Source organism: Ranitomeya imitator, chromosome 1, assembly GCF_032444005.1.
Source record: "Ranitomeya imitator isolate aRanImi1 chromosome 1, aRanImi1.pri, whole genome shotgun sequence".
NCBI lineage: Eukaryota > Metazoa > Chordata > Amphibia > Anura > Dendrobatidae > Ranitomeya > Ranitomeya imitator.
The window spans coordinates 61,552,625-61,560,487 of record NC_091282.1 but is presented as its reverse complement, the minus strand read 5'-3'; the positions used below and the strand labels follow the sequence as shown (position 1 = coordinate 61,560,487).

The 7,863-nt window shown below is 46.6% G+C and overlaps 1 long non-coding RNA gene across 1 annotated transcript; it reads left to right on the top strand.

Annotated features, from left to right (window-relative positions):
• The first annotated feature begins 844 nt into the window (after window positions 1-844).
• On the top strand, window positions 845-2,059 carry LOC138657614 (uncharacterized). The gene is made up of 3 exons (XR_011317092.1): window positions 845-1,081; window positions 1,335-1,508; window positions 1,877-2,059. It is a non-coding gene; the product is annotated as an uncharacterized lncRNA (long non-coding RNA).
• The last annotated feature ends 5,804 nt before the right edge of the window (window positions 2,060-7,863 follow it).

Below are 7,863 nucleotides of genomic sequence, written 5' to 3'. Positions count from 1 at the left end.
TAGGGCCAACCAGTTGGGCATTATCACTCCTAATGAAAAGCGGTACATGTGGGTGGAGGATCCCATCATTGCAACATTTTATATGTTGCCAAAAATCCACAAGGACGACAAACGACCCCCGGGTCGACCAATAGTCTCAAGTATTGGGAGCCTGTGTGAAAGAGCTTGTCATTACGTTGATTTCTTTCTGCAGCCCATTGCGGCTATGTTACCCTCGTACGTTAGAGACTCGGCCCATTTTATCGAGATTATTCGGGACATTAATTTACCATCTGAATTCCATCTAGTCACGTGCGATGTGGAATCATTGTATTCCAATATTAGCCATGTGGACGGCATTAATGCGTTGTCATTTTTTCTGAATCTGAGACAACATGAGGACCCAGGACACCATATGTTTCTTTTGGAAATTCTAAAATTTGTTTTACATCATAATTTTTTTCTTTTCGATAGGAGCTTCTACCTCCAGGTGTCCGGTGTGGCCATGGGGGCTAAATGTGCGCCAGCCTACGCTAACATCTTTTTGGGCTGGTGGGAAGAGACTGTAGTTTACCCCTCCGTGACCTTCCAGGAGAAAGTGCGTCACTGGCATCGATATATCGATGACGTGTTCTTTCTATGGCTCGGCACCGAATTGGAATGTGCTCAGTTCCTGCAGGATCTTAATACCAATTTCTACAACATTTTCCTCACACATGTCTTATCAACAACTTCGGTCACTTACCTGGATTTAAAGGTTTCTGTAGAAGGTCACCGTCTGATAACAGATGTGTTTCGCAAACCGACAGCCACCAATGCCCTACTTGAATACAGTAGTTTTCATCCGGCACATACTAAGGTGGGTGTCCCAATTGGTCAATTCTTGCGGGCAAGGCGGAACTGTACACATGACACTGATTTCTTGTTGCAAGCGCGTGAGCTTACAAGTCGATTCAAACAAAGGGGTTACCCGAAACGCGTTATTTCATCTGCCTTTCAGAGAGCACGACGTGAGGACCAAGCTTCACTACTTACCTCAAGACCCCGCAGCCAGGATAAAGTTACCCGATTTGTGACGGATTATAACAGCAGCTGGGATCAGGTAAAGACCATCATCACCCGACATTGGTCCATTCTCAGGACGGATTCTCAGACGGCGGAGGTAACAAGCGAGAGACCGCTACTCGCGACAAGACGGGCACCCAATTTGCGAGATCTGTTAACTAATAGTCATTTCTCGAGACCCACTATTAGGCTTAATAGGGGGCTTCATCTTAAGGGGTCATTCCCTTGTGGGGACTGCAGTGTATGTCCCTTCATGACACCCACAAGAAATGTTTTTTCTAATCCATTAGATTCATCCATCCACCGTCTGAAACATTACATCAACTGTAAGACGAGGGACGTCATCTACGTTATTATCTGCCCATGTGGTAAACCGTATGTTGGTCAAACCTCCCAGGAGCTCAGAAAGAGGATCCAGAAACACATGTCCACTATTCATCTGGCAGCTGCTGACCAACGTAAGGGTAAGCCCCTCACCCCGGTGGCAGCACATTTCTTGTCCATTCATGGGGGGTCTACCTCCAATATTAGGGTTGTGGGGTTGCAGAAGATACCATACAAGGGTCGGGGCGGTAGCTCACATAATCAGCTCCTTCGGATGGAATCCAGATGGATTTTCAACCTTCGGTCAACAACACCACTAGGACTGAATGAAGATCTTTTATTTACTGGATTTTTGGGGTGAAAAGGGTCGGGCAGGCATGTTCGTGTAAGGGGATTCCCTTACTACGTTTTTTCATCTTGCTGCCTCTCCTCCATTTCCCCCGTTTTGAAATTTGTACCGCTTGCACATGTTTTTCTTATATGCCTGATCTTTGTTTCCATTCTCTAGAGTTCCACGCTGTTCAAGAGATTCCTTGCCCCTTATGGGGTATATGGCTTGGGGACCCAATTGGACATTGGAGTTTATAACACTCAGGAACCTATATTCTCCGGGAGTTACTTGATGAGCATCATGATGGATGATTGTGTGGTCATGAAGACAAGATGTAGTGTCTATTGGGATCCTGGATTTCGGGGATATCTGTTTATGAGACACATCTCTCTTGATGGCGTTTTTAGGCATTGAGGGTGTTCCGGATATGTCATGAGACTTTTTCTTATTCAAGAAAACTACATATATGTTGGGCCGTCAACCCTCAGAGCATCTACATCGCTAAAAAAAAGGCCTGGTATCAGAATACAGTGAAGATGTATCGGTATATGGGTTTTCATCCATCCGGACGAACTTAAGTCTACTATGTATATTATCACCAAGTGCCTTCGGAGATGTACATTATGAATACGGTTTTCCTTATTTGAAGTCCAGTCCATTGCTAAATGGATTATTATATTTTGTTTTTAGTATTTTTCCATAATTGGCACTGTTTTCCCTGTTCCATTTTTGATAAATATGGCCATTCATATATCTGTAGGCCAATGGGTGTATTTTGACTCTTGGCATACATTTTCATCTTTTTGTCATTTAAATCTTATCATATAAGTGAGCGGTGCCACTAGACTTTATTTCACTTCATCTCATTTGTCCTTTTATGAAGTAATTATATAAACACTCATATTTTTTGAGTATCCTCATATTTAGCCGTTCACCTATATGTGTGTATATGTCATAGGCTCATTATATACTGGGTATGTAGGTTTCTCTCTGGCTGCGAACATTTGCCCGTGCAATTCATGTATGATATCAGCGCACGCGCGATCTCCTCATGTCCAGTGCTGCCGTCCAGCATGTGCAACTGCACCATGACAACGGCAGCACTTTCCGGCTATAGCCACTTCCGGTACGCATCCTGCGGCGATTCTCTCTGGCGCGGCGCTCCCTGACTGCACACCGGTCGGTACTTAATTCACTTATGTTTATGTATATAATACCTTAGGGTGGATGTGTTATTCCACTTCCCCTGACGAAGCTGCGCTTGCAGCGATACGCGTGGGGCTCGCTGCCTCACCCCTGCACTTGTCTCCTGTCCTTCCCGGGCATTGCTCTCTATTATGCATTCTTGCTGACCACTGACCACTGACCATATAGGTATACCGCTGGGACATGATCTTTATTATTATTATTTTTTCTTTGGTCCCACTGTGTGCTCATTTCTAAACCCCAGGGATAGTATTTTCTACCTGTCTCTCTTGCATTATTGTGTTTATGGTATCACTATTCTCATGCATGAGCATTACTCATTTTGACATCATTATTGGGGGGGGCAAAAATGGTATGACCATTGGTCATTTGGTATGCTTGGGTTGATTTATTTGTTTCAATTGAGTATATGTTATATTATATACTTTTCTGTGATCTGAGGGAATATTTTGTGGATAGGAGACGCTGCATATATATGTATATTTTGTATTTATGTACTTATATTTCTTTACGTGTTAGGCTTATTTATGCCATATATATCTAGGGGTGATGGTATGTGGTCTTGTATCTAGACCTTTTTAATTGGTTTTATCTGTACATGTCTTTTTCTGAGGTGTAAATAAAATTGTTTGATATGTTTATAGCATTCGTGGGTGTGCATACCATCATTGGCCTAGTCTGCTCTTTCTTTTGTTTCTACCGTTCAGTCACTTGGCATTGCTGAGGCTCAATGGCAGGATGAGGAACAGCACTGCAGGCAGGGTAGGTGAAGTAGGAGTAGCTCCAACCTATGTTGCAGTCCATCGACCCTGGGGTTAAGGGACAATTGGCTGATATATGACCAAGGGCACAACAGAAAATATTACGAGATGTACCCTTTGAACCTGGCTTTGACCCCTCCTGAGACCTCGGGTGTCCCTCAGAGGTGATCTTGGGCGTCTTCTTTTGGGTATCCAAGAAAGGTGACCTCAGGCATTGACTGCTCAGAGAGTTCTCCACAGCCAAGTATCTTTCCACCAAGCTCACTAGGTCATCTGCGTTCTGGGGATCTCCCTAGGCAACCATGTATTGTACAGATTTAAATAGTGAGTGTATAAATCTGTCCACTATCACTCTTTCCACCATTTGCGCTGTAGAGCAGGTCTCCGGCTGCAGCCATTTATGGATCAGGGTAAACATGTGAGACCAGGGATGCTTGTTCCTTTGGTAGCTCCAGAAGTGCCATTATTGCCCACTGACTGCACAGATATGCTAGAATCTCTGCGTTCAGCTTGCCGTGCTCCTTGGCATTCTGAAGGGCAAGGTTGTAGTACACTTTGTGATTCCCCAGTAATGTATGGAGCAAGAAAATTTGCCCATCGCTCTGGAGGCAGTTTCTCTCTGTCTGCCACCCTTTCAAAGACGTTCAGGAAAGTCTCAACGTCGTCCTCCAGAGTCATTTTCTGCAAGGCCTCCCATACAGTTTGCCTCAAATGCAGTGGCGGACACTGACAGCTTTGGGCCCCTGTGCAAGAAATGTGTCTGGGCCCCCCTCCCTGCCCAGCATCATACCTCGCAACTTTTGAAGATGGGAAAGAGGGACAAAGTTTGCGGCGTGCAACGCGCGCTTTGGCAAATTTTAGGCCACGCCTCTGGCCACACCCATTCATAACTAGTCACACCCATATCCACGTCCCAACCACACCCATTTAGCACTGCTGATCACACTGTTTCATAAAGAATAATTATAAACAAAAAATATGGCCACACAGTGCTCCATACTGTATAATGGCCACACAGTGCTGCTTACTGTGTAATGGCCACACATGATGCTCCATACTGTATAATGGCCACACAGTGCTCCATACTGTATAATGGCCACACAGTGCTCCATACTGTATAATGGCCGCACATGATGCTCCATACTGTATAATGGCCACACATGATGCTCCATACTGTATAATGGCCACACAGTGCTCCATAATGTATAATGGCCACACAGTGCTCCATACTGTATAATGGCCACACATGATGCGCCATACTGTATAATGGCCACACAGTGCTCCATACTGTATAATGGCCACACATGTTGCTCCATACTGTATAATGGCCACACAGTGCTCCATACTGTATAATGGCCACACATGATGCTCCATACTGTATAATGGCCACACATGATGCTCCATACTGTATAATGGCCCCACATGATGCAACATACTCAGTGCCGTATTTAGATTTTCTGCTGCCCTAGGCACTTTTAGTGCTGCCTCCCCCATTGGTGAGTATGACACTATCAGCATAGACTTTGGCAAGAATCGCCGATGTGAAAGTAGCCTTTTGCAGCAGATCGGGCAGTTTTTCTGCATCTGCCACGTAATGGATCACTTATGGCAACACTGTGTTTGGTCTCATTCATTCCCTATGGGATTTGCGGTACTTGCTGTGATCTGGGAAATGCGGTGCCATACCTCCCAACCTTTGAAGGGAAAAAGGTCTAAAGGCAAATTTTAGGCCACGCCTCTGACCACACCCATTTCACAACTAGTCGCACCCATATCCACATCCCAACCACACCCATTTAGCACTGCTGATCACACCGTTTCATATACATTAAAACAAAAAAAATATATGGCCACGCAGTGCTCCATACTGTATAATGCTGTATAATGACTACGCAGTGCTCCACATACTGCATAATGGCCCTACATAATGTTCCATACTGTATAATGGCCACACAGTGCTCCATACTGTATAATGGCCACACATAGCGCTCCATACTGTATAATGGCCACACATAATGCTCCATACTGTATAATGGCCACAAATGATGCTCCATACTGTATAATGGCCACACATGATGCTCCATACTGTATAATGGCCACACATGATGCTCCATACTGTATAATGGCCACAGATGATGCTCCATACTGGATAATGGCCACACATGATGCTCAATACTGTATAATGGCTCAGGTGCCGCCCCCCGCAATGTCGCCGCCCTAGGCACGTGCCCTCGAGTGCCTAGTGGCAAATACGGCCCTGTCCATACTGTATAATGGGCACACAGTGCTCCATACTGTATATTGGCCACACATGATGCTCCATACTGTGTAATGAATGCACATGATGCTCCATACTTTATAATGGCCCCAAATGATTCTCCATACTGTATATTGGCCGCACATGATGCTCCATACTGTATATTGGCACCACTGTACTATGTGCACATATATAGTGTTACACGCACTGAGCACTGACCAGGCTGCAAGAACTCACATTATAATATATATCTGATATATAATGTGGGATGTTCTGGTGCCGGGCTCAGGGTCACACAGTGCAGGGTGAGGATCACTGTGACTTATTGCTGCAGCTTCAGCTTACGTGCAGATCGGGTGACGCTGGAGCCGGGACCCTATCTGTCTGTAAGTTTAAAGGTACCGTCACACTCAGTGACGCTGCAGCGATATAGACAACGAGCCGATCGCTGCAGCATCGCTGTTTAGGTCGCTGTAGAGACGTCAAACACAGCAACTCCAGAACGATGCAGGAGCGATCCAGTGATGTAACGGCGACTCACTTATCGTTCTCGCTGGTCGTTGCTCCATGTAAAACGTTGCTGGCATCGTTGCTTTTGATGTCAAACACGACGATACACGCCGACCTGGCGACGAAATAAAGTTCTGGACTTCTAGCTCCGACCAGCGATGTCACAGCGGGATCCAGATCGCTGCTGCGTGTCAAACACAACGAGATCGCTATCCAGGACGCTGCAACGTCACGGATCGTTGTCGTTCTCGTTGCAAATTTGCTGAGTGTGACGGTACCTTAAGATGGTGCAATAAATCTCACAGTACAGAGAGATCTACAGAAAGCAGATAAGAAAGCAGGAATGAGATGAAGCCCGTCACATACCTCCTGCCCCGGGATCCCATGGCTTTCTACTAACTTCATCTCTCCTCTCCAGGCCTCCGGCAGAGTGAAACAGGCGCGCAGGTGACGTCAGATCAGCAGACACACAGCCTGCTGTCTGCAATAGGGGGATGCCGGCCGGCACTTGTAAACTGCTAAGGCCAGTCTCACACGTCCAGATAATTCCGGTACCAATTTTTTCCGGTACCGGAATTATCCGTGTCCGTGTGCCCCTAAGTTTCTGTGGCACATCAGTGTGGCACACGTGTGCCGCCCGTGTGCCCACTGGGTACCACACGCACCGTGCTGGGTACCACACGTACCAGCATCTGGTGCTGAAGCCGCGATTCATATCTTCTCTGCAGCAGCGTTTGCTGTAGAGAAGATATGAATAATTGTGTTTAAAATAAAGATCTATGTGCCCAACGCCCTCCCACCCCCTGTGCGCCCCCCCGCTGTTCTGAAAATACTCACCCGGCTCGCTCCCTCGCCGGCGCTGCTTCCTGTTCTGGCCGCATCTTCTCCTGTATGCCGTCACGTGGGGCAGCTCATTTATAGTAATGAATATGCGCTCCACCCCTATGGGAGGTGGAACCGCATATTCATGACTGTAATCGGCGGCACCACGTGACGGCATACAGGAGAAGATGCAGCCAGAACAGGAAGCATTGCCAGCCAGCGAGGAAGCTGGGTGAGTATTTTCAGAACAGCGGGGGGTGCACAGGGGGTGGTAGGGCGGGGGGCACATAGATCTTTATTTTAAACACAATTATTCATATCTTCTCTACAGCAAACGCTGCTGCAGGGAAGATATGAATCGCGGCTTCAGCACCAGTGGGGGGGACAGCGCTTAATGTAGCGCTATCTCCTGCACGGCACACGGACTGCACACGGACAACGTCCGTGTGCGGTACGTGTTTTACACGGACCCATTGACTTTAATGGGTCCGTGTAATACGTGCGCTCCCACGAACACTGACCTGTCTCCGTGTTTGGCACACGGAGACACGGTCCGCAAAAAATCACTGACATCTGAACAGATGCATTGATTTTAATGTGTCTATGTG